The sequence below is a fragment of the Panthera leo genome, chromosome B1 (genome assembly GCF_018350215.1).
Source record: "Panthera leo isolate Ple1 chromosome B1, P.leo_Ple1_pat1.1, whole genome shotgun sequence".
In the NCBI taxonomy this organism is placed as follows: Eukaryota; Metazoa; Chordata; class Mammalia; order Carnivora; family Felidae; genus Panthera; species Panthera leo.
Window position 1 is genome coordinate 154,411,338 of NC_056682.1, and position 25,122 is coordinate 154,436,459.

General features: G+C 35.9%; 1 long non-coding RNA gene across 1 annotated transcript in view; it reads right to left on the reverse strand.

Annotated features, from left to right (window-relative positions):
• The window catches only part of LOC122217136, a 72,201-nt gene extending 47,932 nt beyond the window's left edge, over nucleotides 1–24,269 (reverse strand). Inside the window, exon 1 of the long non-coding RNA XR_006201305.1 lies at nucleotides 24,086–24,269. This is a non-coding gene — a long non-coding RNA (uncharacterized LOC122217136). The remainder of the gene's footprint in view (nucleotides 1–24,085) is intronic.
• Between the last annotated feature and the right edge of the window lie 853 nt (nucleotides 24,270–25,122).

Genomic DNA, 25,122 nt, shown 5'->3' on the forward strand with positions numbered 1-25,122 from the left:
TCATCCCAGTTGTCAGTTTATATGAGATATCAGTATCTTTCAAGTGTCTCTTTGTATCATGCAAGGTGAAAAAAATCCAAGTGATGACCCGATTCTTGGGATCAAAAATATAAAGAACTCTCCAGAATAGAAAGTAATAGAAATGGAAGCAAATATTAAAGACAGCAAAAGAAAGATAACTAAGGAAAATTTATAGTTTGGGAATAATTACCCTGCCATTATTCCCTAATTGTAAACTATGATATATGTTAGAAGAGATTCCACAATATCATTCAGTTAGTAACTTTAGTCCTGTTGAATGCCTACCATTTGCCGGGCTTAACACTGGTGCTAGAATTAGAGCAGTGAGCAAGACAGGATTTCTATTTCATAAGGAGCTTACATTTTAGTAGATACATACTGATAAAAATGTAATTCCAATGTAATGAGAGAAATGCTATCAGGAGAGAAGTATGGATTAATTAAATACCAAAAAAAAAAAAAAAAGGTTTTGGTAGTACCTTAAAAGAGCACCTCACCCAGATTTGAAGGTCAATAAAGGCTTCCTGTAGAAAGTGTTATCTAAACTGAGACCTTAAATATGAATTAGATTCTTGGCAGAAAGGGCGCCAGGCCAAAATTTCAACTTGTACAAAGTACCAGAGTAAGAAGGAACATGGACTTTTTCAAGAAATGCAAGTGTAATTTAGCTGAAGCATAGAGTATAAGAAGTGAGCAAGAAAAGAAAAGGGTAGAGAAGCCGACAGAAGCTGTATTAAATTGTGCAAGGAATTTCATTCAATCCAGTGGTCACCAGAAACACTGAAGAGTTTACGCAGACATCATTCTGTATGTCGAGTTAGGAATGAACTGGAAAGAGTTGAATTGGAAGAATGGCAGAAATACGAACTAGGAAATTTCCATAATATTCTAGCCAAGATCTAAGTTACCATATTCATATTGAGAGTGGAAAAAAGTTGATGGCTTGCATAGATATTGAAGGGATAGAACAAATTTTATTCTCCCAGGTAATTCATTAAATATCAGAAGATTGAAGAGTTATGAATGACTCCCAAATTCCTGACTCAACCAGATGCTACATTCTCAACAGGTGACACAAGTGTGTACATATCAGACAGAACCTCTTTTCATAGCCTATCGTATTTCCCTAGTTACTCAGCCTATTTTTTGAAGAGTTTCTCATTATTCAACAAATCTAAACCCCTGTAACTCTCTGTTATGGACTGAACTGTGTTCCCCTCACATCCATGTGTGGAAGCCATAGCCCCAAATGTGACTGTATTTGGAGGTAGGTCCCTTAAAGAGGTAATTAGAGTTAAATGAGCTCCTAGGGTGGGTCCCTAATCCAATATGATTGGTGTCCTCACAAGAAGAAGAGATTAGGACCTATAGAGAGAAACAGAGAATAAGTCATGTGAGGAGACAGAGAGAAGATGGTCATTTACAAGCTAAGGGAAAAGGTCTCAGGAGGAACTGATGTCTTGAGTCTCGGATTTTTTCCCTCTAGAACTGTGAGAAAATGAATTTCTGCTATATAAGTCATCCAGTGTGGTATTTTGTTATAGCAGACCTAGAAACTAATACAGCCCCAAATCAGAATTCAACTAAAAAGCAAATTCCCCAAAATCATATAGGAAAGATATCCCATTTATGAGAGATTATGTTAAAGTCCAGGTATAGTGGGGCACCTGGATAGCTCAGTCTGTTAAGCTTCTGACTCTGGACTTTGGCTCAGGTCATGATCTCACAGTTCATGGGTTCAATACCCACGTCAGGCTCTGTACTGACAGTGTGGCGTCTGCTTGGGATTCTCTCTCTCTCCCTCTCTCTCTGCCCCTCCCCTGCTAGTTCTCACTCTCTCTCAAAATAAATTTAAAAAAGAAACTTAAAAGAAAAAAGTCTAGGTATAGTATACATGTTTAAAAACATAGCTTTTAATGAAGGATAGCAAATACTATGTTATAACAAATACTCTTTCTCAGTTTAATGCCATTGCAAGTAATTTCACGATTTGTTCAGGCCAGTGGAAAATGTCTCAAGAAACTAATCATGACAACTTAGGTTAACACAGTAAAATCATTCAATTAATGATCTCATGCAGTGGTTATGCCATGGATTGTCTTGAGGAAGATACCCCCCCCACACACACACACACACGCATACACACACATACTCCTCTCCATCAGTCCTCTAACAAGAAAAAGATAATACAGGCTTGGATTTAAATTAAAAGATAAATAAATAAAAATGTAAAATAATAATAATAATAATAATAATAATAATAATAATAATAAAGCTAACTAAATAAATAAATACAGCCAAGAGGTAAATTCACTAACCTATCTTCCAACCAGATTTCTGGCCCTCAGACTCTACTTCATAAAACTTCTAGCACCACTATGAATCTCCTGCAGGCTTTTAACTTTGTTTGTTTGTTTGTTTGTTTGTTTGTTTTCTGGTAGCTGTGTAGCAGTCTCAATACTAGTGGGTTTCTGAAATTTAAAAAATGGCCCAGCATCTTATCAATGAGTCATATTACTTTTCGGGGGGGGGGGGGTGGTGGAATACTTTATACCAGTGATTTCTACCTTCATAAATTCATAATATTTACTGGGAAGATTAAAGCTCACATATTAGATTTTTTTTCAAAGAGTTACATACTCTATCCAGGATTTCCTAAACTGTTTGCACTATTTGTTAAAAATCAAGTAAGAGTAGCAATTGTAACACCATAAAATCAGAAGTACTAAATTTACAAATATCTTTTCTCCCATAATATTTTGAAAATAAGAATGTGGCTATTTAATAAAATTTGAAGAGGGTGTCCTTAAAGTAAATTGCCATACCAAAACCTCAAATATTTTAGGGTCACTTTTGTATTATTATGTGGAAATAAAATAACAATTGAAAAAATTCCCTTCTCTGCACTCCTACAATGCATTTTACCATTTTTAGAATTTATTATATGTTTGAATTTTAATAGTTACTTGCAATTGTCTTATGTTTCCTAATATAGTAATTTATGAAAATTACCTTACATTGTTTGGTTTGATTTCTACATGCACAGTATCACTCAAAATGGCTCAAATACAATATATACTTCTAGACTGGATGTAACCAGCACATGTGCACGCGCGCGCACGCGCGCGCGCACACACACACACACACACACACATATATAGTCATGGTATAGTGTATATATATATATACTCACACATACTCACTGAAAATGAAAAGATTTTCTGTAGACAGCCTGATGATTCCAGAGAGACTCCAGGAACATACTTAGTATTATTCCTGTCAGTTCAAAAATGAACTATACACTCCAACTAGTCTTCATCATTGATGTAAATCTTATCAAACAGCTATTACTGAGAAGGAAACTAAGCTTAAATTACATTGAAGAAAAACTCCACAAGGAGTTTTTATTCTTTTTTAATTATTAACATCAAAGGGCGAATTTAGTGGCATTAATCCAGGCTTGAAAGAAGGCACACTACCTATGGAAAAGATGGTTCCACAGGGATCAATTTATAAAACCAGTGCAACTAAAAATGTAATAGCATTCAACAAGTCTACAGCAAAAATAGTTGAAAACTGCTGGTACAAAATAGTCTAGTCTTTTTCCAAATTAGTGGTGGCTCATGGAAAATTAATTCAGGGCTCCAAACTACTGTTTAATGGTGGTCAGAATTTCTGTTCTCTTCTATACTGCATCATAAGGGATACTGCTCTGTGTCTAATCCACTGAGAGTGTTTTGGGGTACGTGCCTCTGTGTGTGTGTATGTGTGTGTGTGTGTGTGTGTGTGTGTACAAAATAATAATGGAAATAAAAATGGGTCACAAAGACAAAGGCACAAAAATTATTTTACTATTAATGCAACAGTTATATGACAACATCTTCAAATTACAGAATTTATAAACATTTAATATGCAAACCACAATGTAAATAGCATGTCAATCAAACCAGGAACTTATGTGCTTGGGCTGATGGAATTTAAATCCTAAGATACAGAGCAGACTCACAAATATTAGCCCCAACACATCCAGATGTCTAGTTTTTGTCCTGCATATTCAGATGGAGAAAATAAAGCATAAAATAGAGCAAAAAGTAGGAGTTGCATAAAATGGGAGTACTAGAAGGACACAAAATGAGGAAAATGAGGGCAAGTCATAAACGCAAGCCACAGAGAATCTTGAGGGACTCTCTTGAGAGAGAAAGGGTGCTCTATTGACAATGAGCTAACCACTATTAAGAACTGGGTGAGGGGCGCCTGGGTGGCGCAGTCGGTTAAGCGTCCGACTTCAGCCAGGTCACGATCTCGCGGTCTGTGGGTTCGAGCCCCACGTCAGACTCTGGGCTGATGGCTCGGAGCCTGGAGCCTGTTTCCGATTCTGTGTCTCCGTCTCTCTCTGCCCCTCCCCCGTTCATGCTCTGTCTCTCTCTGTCCCAAAAATAAATAAAAAACGTTGAAAAAAAAAAATTAAAAAAAAAAAAAAAGAACTGGGTGAAAAAGGGGGCGCCTGGGTGGATCAGTCGGTTTCGGTTAAGCATCTTACTTCGGCTCAGGTCATGATCTCACAGTTTGTGAGTTCTAGTCCTGTGCCGGGCTCTGTGCTGACATATGGGAGCCTGAGGCCTGCTTTGGATTCTATATCTCCCTCTCTCTCTGCCTCTCTCTCTCTCTCTCTCTCTCTCTCTCTCTCTCTGAAAAATAAATAAATGGTTAAAAAATTATTAAAAAAAAAAAAAAAGAACTGTGTGAAAAAGCATTACTGAGAGATCAGGAGAATGGAAATCAAAGTCAAGGTTGTAGAACTTAGTATGTTCATGGGCAGCCAGCCATTGTACAGAGTATACGGACTTTCAAACACCAAATTCTTCCTGCCTCCAGCAATCAGGACATTTTCTAATACCATTTTACCTTGCAGACTGTTTCTTGTAACAATTCACAGAACTCTTATAGATGATGTGAAACGACGTTGCAGTTTTGTTTCTAAAACTACCATGCTATCAGAGCAACCCAGGCCTCTTATTCACTCCCGTTGATACAAAAGGATATTACATAATGCATAAGATTTTTCAACATCTAAAAGCACTATATTTCTTTGTCTTGTGAGCATTAGCAGCTCACAAGAACGGTGCCACACAAGCAAATGGCAAGCGGTGACACTTTCAACATGAACAGCTTAGCGCTCTAAAACAGGAGTATTAGAGATAGTTAATTAACCATTGCTTGAGTATTTAGTATAAGTCAGCAGAACATATTCGTGTAAAAAAAGCTAACATGGCAATACCATTCTCTTTTTACTCATGTGTATGTATTGATGTTAAGACTGAAGGTATGAATATTGAGTTCTTCACTAATTCAGTTGTGGGATTATTTCTAAAATCCACCAAAAACCTGACCTAAAGAAACCAAAATGTGTCCCTAGTTTTTAAAATTAAGGATTTTTTAAAAGATTGTAAACTTTGAACTAGAAAAATGCCTTTATTGTTGGCTACCATCATAAAGCTATACCGCTGGCAAAGATTCTTCTCAATGAAATGTGGCATCACAGATGGAAAAGTTTAAGGGTTTATCTTGCACAGAGAGTAGGTGTTGGGATCACAGTGTCACAACATTTCTGATAAGCTGCATGACACTTTTCTTTCTTGTAAGCAAACCAGGTGATAATTTGGAAATTTTGCACCTATCTTGGCACCTGTGACAGTATTTGTCACAAAGTTTATACAACAATATGCTTCCAGTTTGTAGCTCCGTAGCTTGCATGCGATGCTTGTGTTTATGGTGCCTCCTACATCAGTATCAAAATCAATACAAGATCTAGTACACATACACACTATAAAGAAATATTTTTCATTTTCCTTAAGTTGCTAAGTTTTAGTTGTTTTACTATTTAATTCGTTTTTTTTTTCCCCTCAGAGATTCACAAAGGAGATTCACAGCTTCTCTCAAATGTTTGTAAACTATTCAGAGCATTTTCCTTCACAAGAAAATTCTGCACTAGAGATTTGTATCCTAAATAACTGTCACATGAATTTTACTTCAGAAACTGGGACATTTTTTCCAAAGATATTGTTTTTAAGTTAAACGAACTATTGGATTTTATGTGAGTAATAGGATGTACCACTACAATTTCAGCTCTAGAATAAACAGAAGACATATATTTTTATACCTTTTGTTATAAAACATATACAACAATGTTGCCATTTTATTAGATAATATGGCCAGCTGTCGCATTAACACTAAATCAAAAAGCTGTAAAATTTCTGGGGTTCTTTAACAAACTAAATTTCTTTGCATTTGCTGTATCTTACTTCCTCAATGCAAAATTTCTTTACTGACTTGAAAATACAAATTCTCATCAACCCAAACATACCTTCTATTACTCTCCAACACCCAGTACTGCTTTGGTAACGCAATTTGACCTGTGCTGTCCCTAATGGAAGTTCTCTCCTATCTCTGACCTTGACCATGTTCCACTTCACTTTGGGAATGCCCTAACTACACTCTCTAAGGACCCAAACAGCATTCCTTTGATAATATACACATATAAATGATGTTATTTCAAGGAGTAGTAAGCCAGTCAAGAAATATTATTAATGCATGTTATAATTATCTAACTTTTTTATATTACATGACTTTGGAAAATTAAAATTTTATTAAATAAAATCTTGTGTAGGTTCGGAGACTCTTAAAGAAATAGCTTAGTAAATTCCTAGCATTTTACTATATACTAATAGTATGCTAGAAATTATGAAAACACAAATAATTTACCTTTAAAGCAAAGCATTGGGTAAAATGTTAATGCATATATGTGCTTGCATATCAGGTATTATCATGTTAATTTAAATTGATAGCTGCCCTAGGCTCCCTGGTTCCCTTTGACTTTAGTCTAGTGTACCGAAGGCAGCTTCAAAATAAGAGCTCCCAGCTCTGGGATAGCTGTGCTCATTAGGCTTCAGAGTTTCTTGACATGTTTATTCACCCCGAGAGAAGTTCTCAGGAACTTCTTTAAGGACAATTTCACAGAACATTTGATTATAAAATGCCCCTTATTTTGACCTAACTTCTCCCCTTTTTCAAGTGAAAAATGAACTTGGAGAGTTTGTGGGATTGCCAGACAGGAGGGGGGGCATGGAAAAATGGAATGGGTAGGAAGGAGATTACAGGAAGTGAGTAGGAATGAGCGGTTGATGGCCTTGCAGTAAGAATACCAAGTTTCAAGAGTGACAGAGTCAGAAAAATAAAAGAGGGGTGACAAAAAAAAGACACCCAAAAAGAGAATGGAGTTGCTGACTGGTATCAGAGCAACTAAAGCAATGCTATTTTTCTTGTACTTAAAAGTAGCATGGCACACCAAATAGTAGATTATTGGAAGTGGAATAACAATCACTACTTCAGACATAACCCTTATCCTTGGATGAAGAGAAAGAGCTGAGTTTGTGCTCACTTTGAAGGGAAGAGACCTGGATTTGAGACCTTCGCAAAGACACTCTTGAGGGAAGGTAAACTGAATCCCAATGCAAGTTGGCCAGTTGGAGGTCAAGAGACTTCTAGTCCAAAACTCTGCAAATACATTTGAATGTGTGGGTTCTAAAAATATTTAATTCGGTTAATTAATTCAACAACAAATAATGACTGGCACCTTTATATATGAGAGAGGGCTAGGTGCAGGAGGAATCGTTTTGCTACTGGCTTGCATGGAGAGTAGTCTATTGAGCAACCTTTTTAAAGTTCTTTGTATTATATTTCTCTTCTATTGTTCCCAAGCCTTCAGTAAAATCTTGTTAAACATTCCAACCTGTTCTCAGCGATTCCTGTGGGGAACTAAACAGCCAGCTCTCTGCCCAAACTGAAAATGAAGCAGTTTGGAGCAGCAGCAGCCACCTGAGAGAAGTGAGTCTTAAGATAACGGGTGAGATTACATGGTATGGAGCATGTGGTAACCCTTGAGCTGGGTGCATAGCAGGATTCTAGAGCCAGATGGCCACGTGAGGTGACAGTGACCAGAACAGGTGTATATGCATTCTCTGGAGACCACCAGAAGTTCTAAAGGAAGGACATCTGGCAAAAGCCTAGACGTAATAGAGTCGGCTAGAGTTCCAACTACATACTATGACTTAGAGGGAAAAGCCATGTGACAGACTGACTAAATTCTAATTATCATTAGATTAGTAATAACTGCATATATTATATATATTATAAATATATATTAACATTTTTAAAAAGAGTAGATGGTCCAAGACTTATTTTCATTTTGGTGCATTTTAATAACTTAATATACCAAGCCATTTTTTCCATGGCTTGAAAAAATTTAAATGATGCATAGTTCTCATACTAAGTAACTGTCATTATGTATTTACCTATTCTTTTCACCTTCTAAAGTTCAGAGCTTTTTCTCAATAAAATCTTTAAAAATAAAACATTATGTCCCAAATGCCTAAATGGTCTCCTGCAGTTCACCTACTCAGTGGCAGGGAAACAGCTTCAGCTCAGCAGCAAATCTAGAAATGAATCTATCATTCCTGGGTGTGCATATGTGAGCAAGTGACAGAAGACAAGAAGCAAGGAGGAAATAAAACGAAAGGAAACAAATGGAATGATAATAGAATAGAGAGTGTTCCCCTTCTCCTTTCCTCCGTTTTTTTTTTCTAATTTTTTAACGATTTATTTTATGTTTTGAGATACAGAGCATGAGCAGGGGAGGGGCAGAGAGAGAGAGAGAGAGACAGAATCAGAAGCAGGCTCCAGGCTCTGAGCTGTCAGCACAGAGCCGGACCTGGGGGTGGAACACACGAACCGCGAGATCATGACCTGAGCCGAAGTCGGAAGTTTAACCAACTGAACCACCCAGGCACCCCATCTTTCCTCCATTTTAGACACCAGTGCAGCTCTAGACACATTTTAAGTATTAATGGATTCTACTCTGGATGCCCCTTCAGATGTATAAGCACATAGGAAATACATTCCATTTTAAATCCCCTGCCACTTAAAAAGAAGTTGTATCTTCTTGGACATATGGAGCTTATGCATCACTCCAGAAAGAATAGAATTTCATAGGATATTTCATATTTACACTTAAGAAAAACTGACATGAGAATTCTTACCTAAATTTTGTTGGTAAGGACTGCAATAGCATGCATATTTTTCCCCTTTGGCTATATAGCGTCCCAACAAAATATAATACATTTAAGATGAAAAAATTATAATACAGCCTTGTCCCTATCATACATGTTCACTAATTTTGTGTTACAAGGTATATTTTCTAAATTTGCATTTTAGGAACCTTGCAAAGCAAAGAAACCAAAAAGTTAAAGACTAAATTACTGTGCTTGTAAAATAAAAATATGACCTAACTATAATTATTATTATTACTTAGAGTTGCTTCACAGATGCTAAAAATAAAAATTGCCAATGACTATTTTAATAATTTCAGAGCTCCTACTCTGTGTGTAGGATCTTATACTGCGGCAGATTTACTACTATTTTAATGTAATGGAACTTAGTTATATGTTCACAGAACTATGAATTTATTCTAACTGAAATTATTTGAGATTCAATGTAATTTTTGCCAGCAGTAGTATAAAATGTAGGACTTTAAAAGTTGTGTACCTTACACTTAATCCTTTAACTTCTTTCCATTTAATTTACCTCAGCAAGTCACAAAGTAGTTAGGTAAATTTCCTTTCATTTGCAAGGACTGAATCAATTCAGAAATATGGGTTAGAAATAAATTGGATTAGAATTTTTGTCTTACTTTATTCATTTTTGTCTGTGACAACTCAAGTTTTCAACACCAAAACTTTGTTGAAAATTAAATTTGTATTTTAAAACCTGATTGTTGTAATCCCCTTGATTCTTAACGCATTATTTCACAAATAGCTTACATTCTACTCTATCATTTACAAAAATATCCTCCTTGATTCTTTATTATTATATTCTTTTGCAATTATATCATATTTTATCATAGAATCCACAAATACTCCAAATTCTAGCTGTGCTCCATTGGTTAAGAAAGAAAACATTACTATTTCCAATGTCCCTTACTTACACAAAGGTTCTTATTGGATCTGATGTTTCAAATAACACACTTGACAATTTTATTGTTGTCAGTGATAAGAGTGCAGCTCAAACAAAACAAATGTCCTTTGCTGTCAAAGACAAGGATATCTCATGTCTCGAATGCCATCACAGACAGGAAATTGCTAGCACTGGTTTGAAACAGGGATTTCAGGACAGAAAAGGCAAAGGCTTCTTGACAAACTACATTCTTTAAAAATTGTCCATCAATCAAAGGAAGAAAAATTCTTTAGATTAGATGTTAACTCTTCTAACAGATGCATATGGTTATGCAATTATTCTCTATACAAGAAAAGCCCAAGAATTTTAATAATTACAAGGGTATATTGTGAAAAAAATAAGCTTTACTTATTTTGTTGAAATACTGTTCATTAAATTGTATATAATAAAATGAAACTATATGGAAACATGCATGGTAACTATAACTTTAAATCATGTTGATTAAATGCAATGACAAAACAGGTAAACTTTTGAAAAGAAATAAAACTTGACTGTTCTAATTTTTTAAATGCAATCAGAATTTATAATGCATGTATTAAGTGAAAAGGGCATGTAATAAGTAAATCACTCAAATATTTTAAAGATCACACACTAGAAAAACAGCTTTGTGTATATTCCTTCCACATTTAGTGTTACTAATGTCTTGTTATGTTCTCTGGGGTGAAACCGCAATTGACTGGTAACTGATTATTCAATCCCTTCTGCTTCCAGAGCAACAAGACATTTTATTGCATTTTCTTTCCTTTGCATCTTGCCATAGTCTTTTTATCAAGATATACTATGTCAAGTGTGCTCAGCACATTTTGAAGAAGAAAAGTCTCCAATTTTCAATTGCCTCTGGGATGTGGTCAGAAAATTAATTAAATGTATTATATCATATTATTGACTGAAGGACTTCAGTGTCATCATTTACATTTCTCAAAATATTGCTACATATCACAGAGGCAAATCTTATTTATGAAACAAATCCTAGCCCATGAGAAATTGGGTTAAAAAGTAGTTGTTCACAACTGAGTAAGGTTTAATCAATAATTCTTGCTAACCCATACTATCAGTAAGTTACTGCAGAACTCATATATATTTCATGATAAAAAGATATAAAGTAAAAATGAAAAAAAAAAATACCACAATTCTTTGTCTCTGAAATTAATAGAATAAGAACATAAAGATTTAGGAAGCATTTGTATATTCTGGGCTCTGTGTGAGTGAGGTGTTAGATGAATTAGTTAACAAAGAGCCTATGCTTAAACCTGTAACTGAACTGGAAAAATATTGTCACTAATGGAAAAAAGGGCAGAGGCTTTACATCTTTCCCGTATTCCATCTCGCTGTGAAGTCAATGGGGCGAGAAATATAGGCAAGTACAGAACAAAGATTCATGACTAAGAACTCACTGAGAAACAGTTTAACATCTTAGCAAGAACAGAGAAGGCATCCCTAGTCATTAATTATCAAAAAGTCACAATAAAAAGCATTACATTGAGCCTGTTATGCACCAAACTGGTAGTGCTTAGCTGGAGGCAATATTATGTAGGACTCTGAGCTGGGATTTGGGTGTCAGACAGCATAGGCTCTTTTTCTCGTTCTGTCACTCCAATGTTTTATAACCCTGGCAAACCCAATTAATCTTTCTTAGCCTTCATTTCTCCATATTGACAAATGGAGCTAATAACTACAGTACTGAAGTACACCTACGCCTTCAAGTCAATTTCCGCTGCTTCAGACGCTGCACTGATGAACCTTGTATATTGACCTACAATAACTCCCCACAAGTCATCAATGGATTAAAATCGCCATGGAACTCTTAGCTATTGATAGTCTTCTTAGGATGACAAAGTAAAGACCTGCTCAGAGTGATGACTTTGAAAGTTTTACAGTAAGTTAAAAGTTATGTACTTGCTAATTCTGCTAAGGAGAGAGGACGCACGATTTGACCCCCCCCCCCCTCCAAAATGTACATGATGGCCCACATTAGGTACACAAGTTCAAATTGTTCATGAAAGTGGGCATGAACAGTCGATAGTATTTCCCTCTATGTTCAGACAAAAGTATGTGAATGATATTGACTGGAATGTTTTGTCCCATGGTACTGATGGAAGTTTATATAAAATTTCCAGGTATTCATGTCCCCAGTGAAAGCTATTTCTTATGAAAAAAAGCTACAGGTAGAACATATGACTTGATTTTGCAATACGTATCTAAGGATCAACAATTTTTCTAATTAATTATAATAATTTGAATTAAGAAAAGGCTGAAGATAAATATATATTTCATTGTTATTATATCCTGAAAACTAAAAAGGTCAAATTGTTTATATTAGCATAGTGAGACTTATTCTAGCAAAACATTAACAGTCATAAAAGTAACTACTCTGCTCTATGCCTCTCAGATGCCCATCAGCCTTCTTTCTGTTCTGCAACCACTCCAGACATGTTCCCACGTCCTAATCTTTGCACTTGCCATTCCTTTGGGTGGTATGCTCTTCCTGTAGATGTTCAGGTGGTTGAATCTTTTTTATTATTCAATTCGCAGCACCTCTGTCATCTTTTCAAAGTTCTTTGCTGACCACCCTCTCCAAAGTGCCTGCCCCAGTCGCATTCTATCACATGACAGTGTTTATATCCTTCAGAGCACTTACTGATCTCAGAAGTTACCTTTCTTAAATCACTAGATACATATTTATATCTGTCTCCAATACAGTCTAGCCAGGATAGGAGACATCCTCAAGATTAATATGAAGGGATTAGAGTGGGAAGATTCTAGACTTAATTGCTGGTGGCCCTTTTTAGAGACCGGGTACTGAGGGCCCATTTATCTTCAGCTTTAAGCCTTATATTCAATTTGAGGCCAATAGAGACATTCCAGAGAGCTTACATTGACATTGTTCTTTAACAAGAAACTAACCTATGGTCATGAATAGGTGAACTTAGAGGTAGGGTAGAGGGTATAGTTTTCACACTTTACCTTTAGCTGAGAAAAACATATCTCATTCCAATTACAATGTTAAATACTGTTTACGGAGGTTTTGTTGTTTTTTTTCTGAACTAGTGGCAGAGATTCAAATTTCAGATAAACCAAAGTCAAAGAGAAATTAATAATTGTGTTACTATCCTGTTAATAGTTCATTTATCAGGGCACCTGGGTGACTCAGTAGGCTGAGGGTCTGACTTCAGCTTAGGTTACGATCTCACAGCTCATGAGTTCGAGCTCCGCTTCGGGCTCTGCACTGACAGCTCGGAGCCTGGAGCCTCCTTCAGATTCTGTGTCTTCCTCTCTCTCTGCCTCTCCTGCACTCGTGCCATGTCTCTCTCTGTGTCTCAAAAATAAATAAACGTTAAAAAAATTTTTAATAGTTCATTTATCTAACTTTAATTCAAAACCGTAAATGGTCATGAACAGATTTTGTAGAGATATAACAAATTTCAAAACCTCTGTCAATTCTTTGTGTTATAATTGAACAAATGTTTAATAGAATTACTCTTTTCACTCAGTAATTAGTAGAATTATTTATATCTTCCATGTCTTCCCCAATACAGTTAGATCCATTGGCTTAATGTTTTGTTCATTTTCTTTAAACAAACAGAAACCCAAGTCTCTGGAAATCAGCAAGTAGAAGGCTTCAAGGAACCCAAGGAGCATTCTCTTTCTGTCTCATATATCTGATTCTTTCTGATTATCTGTTTAAATAATTTTTCTCAGCATATTCTCTTTGCTACTCAAGCCACATAAAAATGACCACCAACTGCCCCTTAAATCCAGTCACATGGAGACAGACCAAATTGCAGACCAAATTTTAATCTTTATTTTTCTCTATTTCTCCAGCCCAACTCCAAACTCCTCCCACTATCCAACCTCCACGAAAAGTTTTTAATTGCCTCTGCACTGTCCATTGCCCATCCCTGGACCGAACAAAGGGCTATCAAGAGTTTCAATAACAGGGCACTTGGGTGGCTCAGTTGGTTGGGTGTCCGACTTCAGCTCAGGTCATGATCTCACAGTTCAGTTCATGATCTCATGGTTTGTGAGTCTGAGTCCCGCATGGAGCCTTCTTCAGATCCTCTGTCTCCCTCTCTCTCTGCCCCTCCCCCCCGCTCTCAAAATAAACATTTTATTTTATTTTTTTAAAAAAGAGTAATGGATTCTCTTTTACAGTTAAGGGAATTCTTTGGACAGTAGTGAAATTCCCAAAGATCTATTGGGTCAAGGTCATGAATCTGGCATGCCTTCCTAAGGTATCTGGACTTTTAACAGTTGGTAATTCATTGCCATTTAAGGTTTCTATCTAAAATTTGGCAGTGTCATATCTGTTTTGTAACAACAGTAACAAAAATTAATGGAAATGGAGAAAATAGTTTAGAACTAGACAGTTTCTAGAGATAGACATAAGAGTCAGGAAGCTATTTTCATAGTTTAGAACACACACAGAGTTTCTAATTTAAAGCAATGTCAGTGAGGTTGTGATCAGAGAAGACAGATCTGAGAGATATTTCAGGAAGAATCTGGACAAGGCTCAATGAATGATTATGAAAATTAAGGGACAGGTAAATGCTAAAGATGACTCTCTGGTCTCAATTTTGACTGGTAAGTTAGATGGTATTTCCATGCATTGGAAACACAGAGAGTATTCCATGCTGTACAGACAGTCAGAAGAGCAGATCTGGATTGTGGACAGGATGAGAACAGTGAGTTCAGGGAAGAAGAGAGAGGGAATAATAGATAAAAATCAATATAAAACTAGGCAGGCATGCTCTGGCTGTAAAACCCAAGATTCACCACAAAGAAGTATGAATCTCTTTTTTTTTATTATTATATGAAATTTATTGTCAAATTGGTTTCCATACAACACCCAGTGCTCATCCCAAAAGATGCCCTCCTCAATACCCATCACCCACCCTCCCCTCCCTCCCACCCCCCATCAGCCCTGTCTGTTCTCAGTTTTTAGGAGAATCTAACTCTTTATACACTGACTAATCAGGAGAGTTTGATTACAGGTTTTCCTGAGAATGTGGCCCAAGGATATGTGCCATCACACTGGTAAGCATTTTTCAATAATCTCTTTAGACCCTCATGCTCTCAAATTTTATTTTCAAAATACTAAGAATCTCCCTTTCCTTCTATTTTGTGTCAGCACAACCACAATGTCACACTGTTCACCTTTCACTACATTTCCTCCAAGTCTTGACACATTTCCAACCATGACTAGTCCCTTGGAAAGCATCGTCCATCATCCATTAACTGCAATTCTTGACATGAGCATTTTGCCTAGAATCCAAGTAAATAAAGTCTTATTATAACATGTCAAAATTTGACAGTTATCAATATACATAAATACTAAAAGAAGTGATAAAACTAATTAAAAATAACAGAGAAAAGTTTACTGAATCAAGCTGGGTCACATGTGAGAGGAGAAAATAAAGGGCCCTAAAAACCAGAAGACAAGAATCATTGGCAATTATCAAATAAGCAAAATAGAGAAATTACTTTCAAAGACTAGAGCTATATTAAATTAAATTTGAAGAATCAATACAGCAATGTTAATATATAATATTGATAAGCTTATTTCATTCATAGATAAAAGTGAATATTAAGTCACATTCAGCTCATTGCTAACTTTCAGTAGTTTTAATTTTAAAAAATGTCCAGATAACCTTGTATTTGTCAAAAATATCTTCACACTTGGGAATGTGAACAAACACCATATTCACAATTACTCATATAAACTCAATGGAATCTATGTATTCTTTGAAAAGTAGACTATCTCAGAGAATCTGTTAGGAAAAAAGTCATGTAATCATAAACCTTAGCATGTTATCAAATTAAACAGACTCCCAGTTATAAATGTGTACCCAGAAAGCATCTTGACAAGTTTCTGTAAATCCAAACAAACTTATTTGCCAAGCCAAAATTGAGCCTACATTCTTGAACCTGTGTTGTTGCTCTCTCTCCATCCCTCCCTCTCTTCCCCAACTTCACACACACACACACACACACACACACACACACACACATTATTCATCTTTAAAGATGCTTTATATCTCACCATTAACCTAAGAAAGAGTATATTTGCTTATATTTTTTAAATGTAGAAATACCACAGGATGCAATCAGCACAATTCAGACTGTGAGAAACTCTGTAACACAAACTATGTTTTCTTGAACAAAAATTGAAACTCTGTAACACAAATTATGTTTTCTTCAACAAAAAATGTAAGAAAAATAATAGTGAGATGGAGGTAGAAGCTATAGCTATAGTATGAGACTTAAGATACATGACCACCAATTGCCATGCATGGAATTTATTTGGATCCTGACTTAAAGAATAAAATTTTTAGAAAGAATTAGATATAAGTATGAGAATTTAAACAAATCTTTGTATGTTTCATCATATTAAGGGATTCTAGTTAGTGTTTTATATAATAATAGAGGTTACATTTTTAAATGAGTTATCTTTTAGAGATGTATTGAAATTACATATAAATGATATAATATGATATATAGTGTGTTCTCTCCAAAATAATCCAGAATAAAGGAATAGGAATAGGATGAGAGTATACTTGAACCCAACTGGACATGAGGTTGGTAACTACAGAAATGATGACTATATGACGTTATATTATATAATTTTCTCTTCTTTTGAATACGTTTAATTTTTTTCAGAATAATATTGAAATGCTAAAACAAACAAACAAACATTTGTCTGGGTCTAACCAGAACAAAAATCAAAAGAGAACATAGAGTAGAAGCTCTAAGGAAGTTAATGGCCAAGGGGAAAACATCAAGAAACCTGTGTCCTTCCCTACAAACTGGTTGGCCAAAGTCAAGTTTTGTTATCTTTTGCATATTCTGTCTGGAAGAAGTGATACATCTAATGAAGCTAAAGAATTGAGTGGAAATAAAGAAAGGAAGTATAAAGGTATTTTAAGATCATGAGCTATACGTTTGTCCAGAGGAACCGAACATTTAAATAGAACTTCTAACAAAATTACAAAGGAATAAGAGCAGAGATCAAATCTGTAATAATTATTTTCCCATAACTCTATCTGAAAAGAAGAACTGAGGAGGGGATACCACATGACAAGAGAAAAACAGATCAACAGTTGTTCTGGTTTGTATTTACTCATTCGGTAGTAATGAAACTAAACAAACTAAACTACCACAAAACTGGAGTGGCCATAAAGAGATGTAGAAGGAACACTGACAAATGTCCCAATTTTTTTTAATCCATCTTAGTACGTGGTCAATAAAAGACAACCTCTAAAGTCTATGAGTCAACAAAAAACATGTTTAAGCATATTATATATCACTTACTATCAAGATATACTACTATTGAAAATTCTGTCCTTGGGGCACCTGTGGCTCAGTTGGTTAGGTGTCCAACTCTTGATTTCAGCTCAGGTCATGATCTCACGGCTCAGCTCGTGAGTTCAAGCCCTGCGTTCAGCTTTGTGCTGACAGTGCAGAGCCTGTTTGAAATTCTCTCTTTCTCCCTCTCTCTGCTCCTCCCCCTTCAAAATATATACATAAACATTAAATAAAACCACGTTATATAAGTTTATAAAGCTAACTTCAATGAATACCAAAATAAAAGTGTAAACTTCCCAAAATAGCAGAAATAGAAAAAAAATCAAAAAAATTAAAACTAAATAGCAAATCTATAAACAAAATACAGAAAATATAAATGATACTCTGACACATAATACATATACAACATACTACTATGATAGAAGTTTTCTTTTCAACATTTTATAAAAACTGATCATACGGGGGGTGCCTGGGTGGCTCATTCAGTTGAGCTGCTGACTTGATTTTGAGTCAGGTCATGGTCCTAGGGTGGTGGGATCAAGCCCCGTGTCACACTCCATGCTGAGCGTGGAGAAACCATACAATTCTCTCTCTCTCCCTCTGCCCCTCTCCCCTGCTTATGCTCTCATACTCTCTCTCTCTAAAATTAAAAAAAAAAAAAACTGATCATGTAAAATCCTCAATAATTTGCAAAATATTTTTAAACTACAGATTCTATTAGCTCACTATGTAATCATTCTGAAAAGTTTTCGAAGTTAGAAAAAAAATACTTTATCACTTGGAAATTTTAAGACTTTATCTTAAACACTCTTAGGGTAGAATACAGTTAACAACCTATGGGGTGTCTGAGTGGCTCAGTCAGGTAAGTGTCTGACTTCAGCTTGGGTCATGATCTTGTGGTTTGTAAGTTGGAGCCCTGCATCGGAGCCTGGAGGCTGCTTCTGTCTCCCTATCTCTCTGCTCCTCCCTTGTTCACACTCTCTCTCTCTCTCTCTCTCTCTCTCTCTCTCTCTCTCAAAACAAATAAATAAACGGGGCACCTGGGTGGCTCAGTCGGTTAAACGTCCGACTTTGGCTCAGGTCATGATCTCACAGTTTGTGAGTTCAAGCCCCATGTTGGGCTCTGTGCTGTCAGTTCAGAGCCTGAAGCCTGCTTTGGATTCTGTGTCTCATTCTCTCTCCACCCCTCCCCTGCTCATGCTCTGTCTCTCTCTGTTTCTCAAAAAATGAATAAACGTTAAAACATTTTTGAAAAATAAATAAATAAATAAATAAATAAACATTAAAACATTTTTTAAAAAGAAAACACTTAAGAACCTAAATGTCTGGTTATTTAGAAAATAATTGTAGAAGCAATTAAAATTATTTAGGAATATTCTATTTCTCCTTTGTTGGTGGGCACATTGTACACACACTTCCCATTCCACACTTTGATATTTCCACATTGATAAGCATTTGTACAATTTCACTGATTAAGTGTCCTTCCATTCTTCACTATGTATCACATCACTGGTGTCATAAATAAAATTCAATAAATGCATGTTTCTGTTTCCAAGCCCTGTGTTCTATTCTATTCCTTTTTTTAAATTTATTTTTGAGATGGGGGGGCGGGCAGAGAGGGAAGGAGACAGAATCTGAAGCAGGCTCCAGGCTCTGAGCTGTCAGCACAGAGTCTGACGTGGGGCTTGAAGCCATGAACCGTGAGATCATGCATGACCTGAGCTGAAGTTGGACGCTTAATCGACTGAGCCACCCAGGCACCCCTATTCTACACTTTATGGGGGTATCTGTTTTAATGACTATAGGTTTATAATAAGTCCTGATATCTAAAAGGACTAGTCTTTTATTCTTAATATCATTCTTCAAAAACATCTTTGTTATTCTTGGTCCTTTACACTTCCATGTAAATAGGGGCATAAAGATTTTATTTTGTGTATTGTTATATTTAGAATAGATAGGTGGTATTGTGCTGGAAAGCTTATTATGTTACTTTTGCTTTTTTTTCCCCACAAATAACTATGTTTCTAAGAGTTATCAAGTTCTTTGTGTACATCTAGTCATAGTTTCCAGCTGCCCCAGGATATGTTGGAGAACACAACCACATTACACGTATCCATTTTCCCAGTGATAGTTAAATTGCCTCTAACGCTTTGCTACTACAAATCACCATCAATGTCTCCTTACACCCTGTGTAGAATTTCTCTGGGACATACCCCTAGGAGCTGGGTTTCTGGGATGTCAGGTAGGCATACTTCACCAAGTGATATAAAATGTCTTGACAATGAAGTTGAGCCCACCGACACTTTCAACATTAGTATACAAGATTCCTTTCTACCTACATATCTTCCAGCACTTGGAATTATAAAACTGTGTATCGTTGTTTCTCAATCTGATGAGTAAAAAGTAGTATCACATTTTGATTTTAATTTCTGGGATTACAAAGAAGTTTGAGCATCTCTTCATATAACTGTTAGCCATCTAGTTTCCCCTCGTTTGTATTTTATAACTTGGCCTTTACTGAGGCTTTGCTATCTTTTTCTGTAACACAGGATTCTCACAAAGAATGAAATTATATTGATACCTTTTTATCAATAATATTGAATCTTGGAACATAATACCACACAAGGACTATTATTTTGATCTTTGAATTCAATCCAAACAACCCCCAAAATTGAGACATTCAGATATTCAAGAAAAGAAACTCAAAATTGGGGAAAAATGAATCTTAAAGCACAAATTCTTAAACTAGAAAGCAGAAGAACAAGCAAACCAAGTAAAAAACAAAACACATTAATAAAGCCAAATTGGCTCTCATCACAATTGCGTATAAAATGATAAGCATTTTTAATTTTTATCCTGAGAAAAAAAGAAGATAAAAAGTATCATTAGGCATCTACGAGACACAACTATAACTATGATAGAAATCTAAAATGTATAAATAACTATTATATATAATTTTACCATCCACGCATTTGAAGATAAAAATGAAATTATCGAATTCAATATTCATAAAGTCAAATGATTATTTTTCATTAAAAATATGAGGAGGGAAAATATTCCTAGAGACTTTCTAGTAAATTCAGAAACAAAATAATGAAGTTCTAATCAATATAATAACCAATAAAAAATAATGAGTGTGAATATTTAAAAGAAAATGAAAATTATCATTTGTGCAGATAACATAATTTTATACCTAGGCAATAAAAATATAAACTCAGGCACTAATAGATTTACTAATTATCAGGATTGTCATAAACTACTCAGAAGTGAAAATCAGTAGTTTTTTCTATAAATAATTACAACCAGATATAAAGAAAATAAACTGTTGGCTTGGAAGTTATCACTCCATTGTAACAGCAAGTAAAAAGTTGAGAAGGCTAAAAGGTCAGCAAGTCTTCTAGGATCCTAGAAAGGGGTGTACACATAGGGCACTCTGCTGCCCTCAGGACTAGAGAGACAGGCACCTACAGGAAATGGCAGCTTCTTGGAGCAGGGACTCAAAGTGCAGGAAGAAGTACCAGGATAGAAAAACCTGAACGGTAACTGACCAACTGCCAGACCTCAGTACATCTCTGACCATTAAAACTCCAATGGGACTTAATCATAGGGGACCCCACAATACTGTGAGATTTGCCACCAGGAGCATGACTGGGTTTCCACAGCACACCACAGAGGGAAATTCCCTTTGGCCTATAGCAAGGGAAGGTGGGGCGGGGGACAGCCATTTTGAATTATACCACAACATGGGGTTCTTCTTAACCAGGCCTGTCCTCAGGTGAAACCAGGGAACCACAGCCTAACCTGCTCAGTTATTTATTATCGGAGCCTAACTGACCCGGGGAAAGAATTCCTAACTCTGGCTCTAGCCTCCCATGTGAGAGAAGGGAAATACCCAACTCTAGCCCATTCTAGCCATCTGTCCCACTTAACAGGGGTTGGGGCAGGGAGTGAGAAACTCTCGTGAAGCACATAGTCCAGAGGCACAAGCTAGAACACTTCCCCTCCCCCACATCCCTCACTACCACATTAATAAAGGCCTATTTACACCAGTTCCTTTTAGCCAGTACATCAGGTCCAGGTATCAAGAAAAAGTGACAAAGCATCCCAAAAGGTAAAGGTCAGTTTGAAGAACCTGAACAAGCATCAGAACCAGACATGGCAGAGATGTTGGACTTCTCAAACCAGGAATTTAAAACAACTCTTGTGTTAAGGACTCTAACGGATATAGTAGATGGCACACAAAAATAGATGGGCAATGCAAGTAGAGAGATGGAAATCCTAATCTGAAAAGAACCAAAAAGAAATGCTAGGGATGAAAAACAATGTAACAGAAATGAAGGATACCTTTGATGGGCTTATGAGTATACTGGACATAGTTGAGGAATGAATCTCTGAGCTCGACGATGTATCAATAGAAACTTTAAAAACTGAAAAGCAAACAAGTAGTGAAAAAAATAGATAAAAAAATATTGCAATATATTCATGTATCAAATCAACATGTTGTATACCTTGAATTTGCAATGTTTTACGTGATTATATCTAAATAAAAGGCAAACTTTAAAATTTTTCCTTTTTAAGTGTTTATTTTTAAGAGAGAGAGAGAGAAAGAGAAAGAGCATGAGCATGGGAGGGGCAGAGAGAAAGGGAGACACAGAATCCAAAGCAGGCTGTAGGCTCTGAGCTGTCAGCACAGAGCCCGATGTGGGGCTCGAACTCATGAACAGCGAGATCATGACCTGAGCCGAAGTTAGACACTTAACCAATTGAGCCACCCAGGCGCCCCAAGAGGCAAAAATTTTAAATGTAAAATTCTAAGAATAAAACTAATAAGAAATTTACAAAACTTGAACAAAATTTTTTTAAAAACTATGAAACGTACTGAAGATACACTTACACTCAGTCTCTTAAATGATGAAAAGAGTCAACAGCATGAACATAATAATTCTTACCAAATTCATGTACAAGCGACAGGAAATCTCAACCAAAATTCCAACTTTTGAAAAAATATGTTTATTCTGAGAGAGAGGCAGAGAGAATCCCAAGCAGGCTCTGCACTGTCGGTAAGGAGACTGATGTGGGGCCGAACTCACAAACCATGAGATCATTATCTGAACCAAAGTCAGACCCTTAACCAACTGAGCTACCCAGGCACCCCCAAAATTCCAACTTTTTAATGGAATTTGAAAAGCTAATTCTAATGAATGGAAGATATTTGTACAAAAGAAAAGCCACCTTTTTTGAGGGGAAAAAAAGAAATAATGTATGATTACATGCTCTAGTAAAAGCTTCTAGAAATATAGAGTTAAATGAGGTGTTAAGAACAGAGATAGGTAAAGTGCAGCAATAGAACAGAAGAGACATTCCAGAAACACTTTCATGTTATACATAAATAAGAAGTCAGTGCACTTACTTTTTAACTTGTGAGATCAGTAGGGAATATAGAGTTTAACAAATAGGTTAGAATAATATTCAGCCTTAAAAAAGAATGACATTTTGCCATTTGCAAGGACATAGATGGAGCTAGAGAGTATTATTATGCTAAGCAAAGCAAGCCAGGCAGAGAAAGACAAATACCATATGATTTCACTCATTTGTGGTATTTAAGAAACAAAACAAATGAGCAAAGGGAAAAAAAAAAAAGAGAGGCAAAACAAGAAACAGACTCTTAACTATGGAGAATAAACTGATGGTTACCAGAGGGGAAGGAGGTCAGGGGATGGGTTAAGGAGGACACCTGTGATGAGCACCAGGTGTTGTATGAAAGTGTTGAATTACTATATTGCACAGCTGAAACTATTATTACACTGTGAGTTAATGAACTATAAACAAAAATTTGAAACATTAAAAAATAAATAAAAGAAAAACTTAAATGAAAAAAATTAAGGAAATACAGTGATAAAAAACCAAATAGGTTAGAAATCATTGAGAAGTTTTTTTTTAAGTGAAATACTTCACACTACATTTAACAAAAAATTTAGTATCTTAAAGAACAAATTTATGAAAGATATGGATAGCTTATTTTTAATTATTTGGAGGTAACAAATTCTAACAAAACTCAGAGGCCATAAAGAAAAAGACTGACCTGTTGAATTACATAAAAATGTAAAACTTCTAAAATACAAAAGAAATTATTAAAAAGTTAAAAGTCCAATGTCAGAAGAAAATTATTTTTAATTTAGATAATACACAATAGATTAATATCCTTAATATGTAAATTACTTCTAAAACCAAAAGGAAAATATAAATTACTCATTAGAAAAAATGGATTAAGTTTAAGATATTTCAGAGAAAAGCATATAAGCAGCCACTAAACAAATGAAAATTTGCTCAGACACAATTTTTTTTTTAAGTAGGCTTCACGCACAGCATAGAGCCCAACGGAGGGCTTGAACTCACGACCCTGTGATCAGACCTCAGTTGAGATCAAGAGTCTGACACTTAACTCATTGAGCCACCCAGACACCCCACACTGAATATTTTTAAAATAGATATCCATTTTTCCATTGCGCAAATAAGAATATGTATATTTTTTCAATATAAGTCAGCGGATGTATGTTGATTCCGAAACTTGGGAGCTTCCTGGGTGAAATCTGAAACTTGTCCGCGAACACGGAGGGCAAAGAGGGACCAAGGAGAGAGGCAGGCCACCCCAGGTTGGTTGGTGGCAGTTTAAACAACAAGCGAATTTCCTTACCAGGTTTATCTTGGGTAGCTGCAAGACGAGTAGATCTCCGCCAGAATCTTAAAAGCTTCCATCAGGCCTCAACTGGGTTCAGGCATGAAGTCCAGGCGGTGCCAATAGCACGTTACTCTCTTAGGGCTATGTGCTTGAAAATAGCTCTGGCTGGGGGAACCACGGAGGCAATATATATTCCAAGGACAGTGGAGGAGGTGGCGAGGAGCCACGGAATGCCCGGATCTAGCTCTGAGGTCAACTAGGGGTCACATCCTCTTGAGGACCTCCTCTAACAATTTATTGAGTAAAAATGTGTAGAACCTTGATGAAAGGCAATTTTCCACTATCACCTCCAGAAATTTATTCTTTAAAATATTCCAATATTTTTACAAGCTACCACTTGTTTAAAGAAATAAATTAAACGCTATATAAATGCCCATCAAAACAGGTAAATGGTTATGTAAACTATGGTTTTCTATATTAAGAATACTATGTAGCAATTTAAAAGAATAGGAGATCTATTCTGAATACAAGAGTTTCTCTGCCTGTATTGGAATTTAAAATCAGGTGCAGAGGGTCACCTGGGTGACTCAGTCTGTTAAGTGTTCAACTTCGGCTCAGTTCATAATCTCCCGGTCTGTGGGTTTGAGCCCCATGTTGGGCTCTGTGCTGACAGCTCAGAGCCTGGAGCCTGCTTCAGATTCTGTGTCTCTGGCTCTTTCTGCACCTCCCCGACTCATGCTCTCTCTCTTTCTCTCTGTCTCTCTCTCTCTCTCAAAAATAAACATTTAAAAAAAATTGAAAAAAATCATACACTGTGTGTGTGAGAGAGAGTATGTGTATGTGTGTATACATGTTCTTTTATGGATACATCTATATAGTTATGTGTGAAATGATTCACAGCAAACTGACAACAGTTGTAGATAGAATAGGAAAGAAAGGTGTTTTGATTTTGTTCCTGTTTTGATTTTGGCATCTATACAGTTTAAATCCTTTATAATAAAATGTAGTTACAAATTATTTAAAAATTAAATGAAGTTTATTTTAATGTAAGT